The following is a 7,023-nucleotide window of genomic DNA, read 5'->3' as shown; positions in this document are numbered from 1 at the left end:
TTGAGAGATGAAGAATTTCCTGAAGCTTCGTGAGAGATTTTGAACTTACTAGACCCTTTGGGGGTGGACAGAGAAGGCACTTGAACCTATTCAGAAAATATGTAATGTCCAGCAGTCCCTTTTGTACATTGTTCTACAATAACTTGTCCATGGGTAAAATATTCCAAAGTGACTTGGACAAATGTAAAAGGCGGGAGAGTCACCTGAGTATTAGTTGTAGCTGTTGATGTTTCTTTGGCAGCAGGGGACCATGTATGCCTCCTCTTCACAGAAGGGAGAAGGTTGAAATTGTCTTTCTCAGATGGGAAAGCTTTGAAGTCTCCTTCCTCAGAAGGTTCAACACTTAACCTTTTTATTGGGTCTTTGTGCAGTACAGGGATCAGAGTAACTATGGCTTCACAGAATGAATTAGGAACTGAATTTTGTTCCTATTTTTGTGGACTAGTTTGAGGACTATTGGAATTAGGTCTTCTTTGAATGTCTGGTAGGCTTCTGAATGAAAGCCATCTGGCCCTGGCCTTTTGTTAGTGTTCTTTTTAGGAGGTCTTTAATGACTTCTTCTATTTTCTTAGGTGTTAATGAAACTTTTTAGGTCATTTGCCCAATCCTGACTTAACTTTGGTACATGGTTTCTGTCTAGAAAATCATCCATTTCATCTAGATTTTCCACTTTCGTTTATTATAGGCTTTTATAGTAAATTCTGAGGATGTTTTGAAATTCCTCAGTTTTTCTTTTTCTGTATCTCTTTTCATTTCTGATTTTGTTAATTTGGATACTATCTCTGTGCCTTTTAGTCATTTTGGCTAATGATTCATCTATCTTGATGATTTTCTAAAATTATGCATGGAATAATTTCAAACTTCTTGTATCTGTTGAGGCTGGTTTTGTGTGTGATTATATGGTCAATTTTGGAAAAGGTTCCATGAAGTGCTGAGAAGACACCGTAGTCTCTAGTTCTGGGGTGAAATGTTCTGTAGATATCTATTAAATTCATTTGGTTCATAACTTGTTAGTTTTACTGTCTCTGTTTAGTTTCTGTTTCAATGATCTGTCCATTGATCAGATTAAGTTGTTGAAATCACCCACTATTACTGTGTGAGGTTCAATATGTATTTTGAGCTTTAGTGAAGTTTCTTTTATGAATGTGAGTGTGCTTGCATTTCTGGCATACATGTTAAGAGATAAGACTTGTTGGTGGATTTTCCTTTGATGAATATGAAGTGTCCTTCCAATCTCCTTTGATATTTTAGGTTGAAAGTTTATTTTATTGGATAGTTGAGTGGCTACTCAAGCTTGTTTCTTGGGGGATATTTGTTGAAAACATTTTCCAGCCCTTTATTCTGAGATAGTGATTATCTTTGTCACTGATATGGGTTTATTATATACAGCAAAATGTTGGATCCTGTTCATGTATCCATTTTGTTAGTCTGTGTCTTTTTTTGTGGAATTAATATTGCAGAGAGATGATTGATAATTAATGTTATTTTCTTTGTTGGGTGTGTGTGATTTTTTCCTTTGGTTTTGTTATGAGATATTTAATTTCTGCTCTTTTCTTGGGTGTAGTTACCACCCTTGTATTGGAGTTTTCCTTCAAGTATCCTCTATGGGGCTGGATTAATAGAAAAACATTGTTTAAATTTGGTTTTGTCCTGGAGTATCTTTGTTTCTCTTCTCCATTTCTTGTGATTGAGAGATTTGTCAAGTATAGAAGCCTGAGCTGGCATTTATGTTCTCTTAAGGTCTGGATGACATCTGCCCAGGATATTCTGGCTTTTACAGTCTCCATTGAGAGATCTCTTGTAATTCTGTGAGGTCTGCCTTAATATGTTACTTGTCCTTTTCCCTTACAGCTTTTAATATTCTTTCTTTGTTCTGTGCATTTTGTGTTTTGATTATCATGTGATGGGAGGATTTTCGTTTCTGGTACAATCTAGTTGGTATTCTGTAAGCTTCTTGCACATTTATGGCCATTTCTTTCTCTAGGTTGAGAAGTTATCTTTAATGAACTTGTTGAAGATGTTTTCTGGCCCTTTGTACTGGGAATCTTCACTCTGTTTTGTTCCTATCACTCTTAGGTTTGTTCTTTTCATTTTGTCCACACTATCCTGGATGTTCTGGGTTAGGAGTTTTTTGCAATTTGTATTTTCTTTGACTGTTGAGTCAATATCTTCTATGCCTGAAGGTTGATATTTCATCTCTTTTATTCTGTTATTAATGCTTGCATCTTTAGCTCCTGATCTCTTTCCCTGATTTTCCATCTGTAGGGTTACCCATATTTGTGTTTACTTTATTTTTATTCCCAGTTTTTGGTCTTGGACAATTTTGTTCAATTCCTTCATCCGTTTGACTATGCTTTCCTGTATTTCATTAAGGGATTTATCTGTTTCCTCTTTAAGGGCTTCTACCAGTTTGCGTCCATCTTATTTCTTTATGGGAGTTCTTTATAATCATTTTAAAGGCCTCTATCATCTTCATGAGGTGGTATTTTAGATCAGAATCTTGCTTTTCAGTTGTGTTAGGTCATGCAGGATCTGTAGTAGTGCAATACTTGGTTCTGATGGTATGAAATTCTATTGCTTTTATTGCTTATCTTCTTGTATTTTCCTTTTACAATCTGGTTATTTCTGGTGTTAACTAGCCTAGGTACCTTGGACTGGAGACTATTACTCTTTGGAGGCAGGTAGAGGTTTGTGGCCTGGGTTAAAGAAGGCCTCCTCAGAAGCAGGTAGTGATACCTTGTTAGGGAGGTCTCCTCTAACCCTGGTTATAGCAGGGCCCCTGTGTCTCCTGGGAGACAGACAGGGTATAGGATGTGGGAGACAGACAGGAGCACTGATCTGCCCTGGGCAGAGTTGCAGGCCAATGGAAAATGGGGCTCTGGTAGGTAAAGCAGTTAAGGTGTCACATCCACTGGGCTCTGGGGAAGTCCAGAAATCATGGGCAGCTTTTCTTTTCTTTTCTTTTCTTTTCTTTTCTTTTCTTTTCTTTTCTTTTCTTTTGCCAAAATCATGTTTGGTTCTACTGTAGGTCTCTGAGACACTATGTGTTCAGATCCTGCCCATCTAGGCAGTGTTGGGCATGGACTCATGCTTATATCTTGGGCTTCAATTTAGACTAGTAACTGGGTGACCACTCCCACAATTTTTAAGTTACAATTGTCCCCAAATATCTTGTAGGCAGCACAAGTTGTGAGTCATAGGTTTTGTGGATGAGTTGTTATACTAGTCCCACCATTGAAAGCCTAGCCTCAATACAGAAGATAGCTGGTTCAGGCTCCATATCCTCCATTATAAGGGGTTTAAGTTAGCATTATTATTATTTGTTTCAGGAAGTTTCCACTGTACTAGATGGCCAAACAGTCCCCTAAATGCCTGTCTATGCCAGTGTCTCTCCCCACAGTCTCTCCTCCCCTCCCTCCCTTTCTCCCCAACATGAGTCCTTCAGTTCCCATTTCCTACTGGTTTTAGTCCACCCATAAAATCTATTCTATGTTGTCTTCTCAGAGATATACATGGGTGCCCCATAAACCTCCCCTCTTTATTTAACTTCACTGGGAATGTGAATTGTACTGTGATTATCCTTTACTTAACAGCTAGTATCCACTTATAAGTGGGTATATATCATGATATTCTCTTGGGGATGAGGTTTCCTCATTACCAATGATTTTCTTATACTCACATCTATTTGTCTGCAATTGTATGGAGCCATTTTCAATAAACGATGAGACACAACCCATTGTGTAGAAGTACCATCTTTTTTATACCCATTATTGTTTGATTGATATCTAGGTTGTTTCCAAGGCCATTGTGATAAGATGGGTTGTCTTTGGATATATACCCAAGAGTGATATAGCTGGATCTTGAGGTAGACAGAATCAGAGTTTTATGAGGAACCTCCATACTAATTTCCATATAGGCTTTATGACTGTGCACTCTCATCAGTAATGGGGGGTTGTAACCCTTACTCTACATTCTTGTAATCATGAACTTTTTGATTGCTATTAGCCAGTCTGACAGGTTCTTGAAGTAGTCTTGATTTGTGTTTACTTAAAGCTAAAGTATTGCACATATCTTTAAGTGTTTCTCAGAGAAGACACAGAGAGTGTGTACAAATTAACAAAATCAGAAATGAAAAGGGAGACATAACTACAGAATCAGAGGAAATTAAAAAAAATCATCAGATCCTACTACAAAAACCTATATTCAACAAAACTTGAAAGTCTGCAGGAAATGGACAATTTCCTAGACAGATAACAGGTACTGAAGTTAAATCAGGAACAGATAAATCAATTAAACTACCCCATGATTCCTAATAAAATAGAAGCAGTCCTTAAAGGTCTCCCAACAAAAAAGAGCCCAGGCTGACAGGAATGGGATGTAGATCTCTCCTGAGAGACACAGCCAGAATACAGCAAATACATAGGCAAATGCCAGCAGCAAACCACTGAACTGAGGACGGGACCCCCTTTGAAGGAATCAGAGAAAGGACTGGAAGAGTTTGAAGGGGCTCGAGACCCCATATGAACAAAAATGCCAGCCAACCAGAACTTCCAGGGACTAAGCCACTACCCAAAGACTATTCATGAACTGACCCTGGGCTCCAACCTCATAGGTAGCAATGAATAGCCTAGTAAGAGCACCCATGGAAGGGGAAACCCTTGGTCCTGCCAAGACTGAACCCCCAGTGAACGTGATTGTTGAGAGGATGGTGGTAATGGGGGGAGGATGGGGAGGGGAACACCCATATAGAAGGGGAGTGGGAGAGGTTAGGTGGATGTTGGCCCGGAAACAGGGAAAGGGAATAACAATCAAAATAAGAAATACTCAAGTTAATAAAGATAAAAAAAATGTTTCTCAGACATTTGTTCTAATGAGAATTCTCCATTTAGATCTGTACCCCAGTTATAAGTGGATTGTTTCTAATTTCTTGAATTCTCACATCTCTGGAATATTAGCCATTTATATGGATGTGAAGTTGGTGAAAATATTTTCCCATTCTGTAGGCTGGTGTTTCTGTTCTATTGACAATGCTCTTTGCCTTACAGAGTTCTTAAGTTTCATGAGGTCCCATTTATTAATTGTCAATCTTAGTGCCTATGCCATAGATATTCTTTTATTGTGTCCTGTGTCAATGCATTCAAGGCTATTTCCTACTCAAGGCATGTTTTCATGAGTTTTGTGACTTCCAGTATTTGTAGTCTTTCTATCAAGTTTATTTTGCTTCTTTTCCATTCATGATAAAAAACAATGAGAATGCAAATTATGCTATATATGTGCTTGCAGCTTTTATTTACATAATTGGTGTCATAGTTTGCTAAACCATGTGAAGCTCATAGGAGGTTTGTTTGAGAGTTACATCAACAAGAGCATAATATGAAATTGAAAGTTAGATTTATTGAATTTTTAAAATTTTCAAAATTCATAGTAATAGATTCTCTTTTATTCTTCCTACCACAAATAGATGGACTTAAGTCATGAGCAAGGATTTGGACCTCCCTGTCTAAAGTGCAAAGAGAACTGTGCAGGGTTTGAACTACACTGCTGGAAGAAAATTTGTCATAACTGCAAATTTGGACAAGAAGAACATGGCATACTTCTGAGCAATGAGGATGACAGAAAATTGGGGAGACTCTTTGAATAAAACAAGTGCACCACCCTGATTGCCAAGCTGAAATCAGATGAAACTCTCATGTACAAACACAATGTTATGACAAATCCAATAGATGCCAAGAAGAACTTTTTCATCAACATTGTTACCTGTGTGTGGGATACCCCTGTCCAGAACCAGAAACGTGCCATGCAATACATGAAGATTTTGCCTAAGGAGAAACATACAGTGTCAGGTTCAGAGAGGACACAGTACCTGAAGAAGAAGCTGGCAAAACAGTTCCCTGAACACGACCAGAACCCTTCTAAGTGCCATGAGTTGTCTCCCCAAGTGGTAAAGAAGATGGAGTCTTTTGTGAAGAAACTTAAGAGGGAAGCACTGGGAGTGGGTGAAGTGAAGTTTCTCTCTGAGATGAATGCTCAAGGTGACAAGATGCACTACCCTGCAGGATTCAAAAATATCCCAGAAGCAGTGAGCTCCATAGACATTTCTGCAGAGTTCAAGAAGTCCCAATTTTCCTGTTACTATTACAATGACATAATAAAGGAAGGAGACCCAACCATCTTTGCTGAAAGGGCTGGCTATGATAAACTCTGGCACACAGCTTGTTTTACCTGCAGCATCTGTGGTAAAATCCTGGAACACATGATTTACTTCTGGAAGGGTGGGAAACTGTACTGTGGCAGACATTACTGTGAGAGTGAGAAGCCCTGCTGTGCTGTGATAAGCTGATATTCAGCAATGAATATACCAAAGCAGAAAACAAGAATTGGAATCTGAATCATTTCTGCTGCTTTGTGTGCAAAAACATACTCATAGGGAAAATATATGTTATGGTCAATGGCACGCCTGTGTGTAAGCCCTGCTACATGAAGAACCATGCTGTGATATGTCAAGGATGTCACAATCCCATTGACCCATAAGGGCAAAGAATTGTGTACAACAACTTCAGCTGGCATGAGTCCACAGAGTGCTTCCTATGCTCCTGCTGCAGCAAGTGCCTTTTTGGGCAGAAGTTCATTCCTGTAGAAGGGATGATTTTCTGTTCCATGGAGTGTAAGAAGATGGTGTCCTAAGAGGAGAACAAGAGCACCAAGCAGTATTGAGTTATAGCTGTCTGCAGTGACCTGCATTTCATGAGAAATTTTAATTTGAAATAAAAGAAAGTGCAGACTAAATAGCAAATCAGAAGAGACTGTCCAATACTTTTTTTCTTTTTTAACTTTAAGAAACTTTGTGTGTCTTAAATTTAAATGACTGTGTTAAGCACATGATTTAAAAAATGATGTCATCTCAGTGAATTTCTTCTGGCAGACAGCACTGTGTATAATGGGCATTCCAGTGCCTAAGCCTTTGCATCCCCTGGTTGAGGCAGAGGCCCCTCCTTTACTGCATATTCCTCTATTTACTTTACG

The 7,023-nt window shown here is 38.7% G+C and overlaps 1 pseudogene; it reads left to right on the top strand.

The window, feature by feature from the left end:
- Window positions 1–5,461: 5,461 nt before the first annotated feature.
- Tesl-ps1 (testis derived transcript-like, pseudogene 1) lies at window positions 5,462–6,684 on the top strand (annotated as a pseudogene).
- Window positions 6,685–7,023: the final 339 nt, after the last annotated feature.

The sequence above is a fragment of the Rattus norvegicus genome, chromosome X, assembly GCF_021556685.1.
Source record: "Rattus norvegicus strain SHRSP/BbbUtx chromosome X, alternate assembly SHRSP_T2T, whole genome shotgun sequence".
In the NCBI taxonomy this organism is placed as follows: Eukaryota; Metazoa; Chordata; class Mammalia; order Rodentia; family Muridae; genus Rattus; species Rattus norvegicus.
The sequence above is the reverse complement of the archived record's forward strand: the minus strand, read 5'-3'. Positions and strand labels throughout refer to the sequence as shown.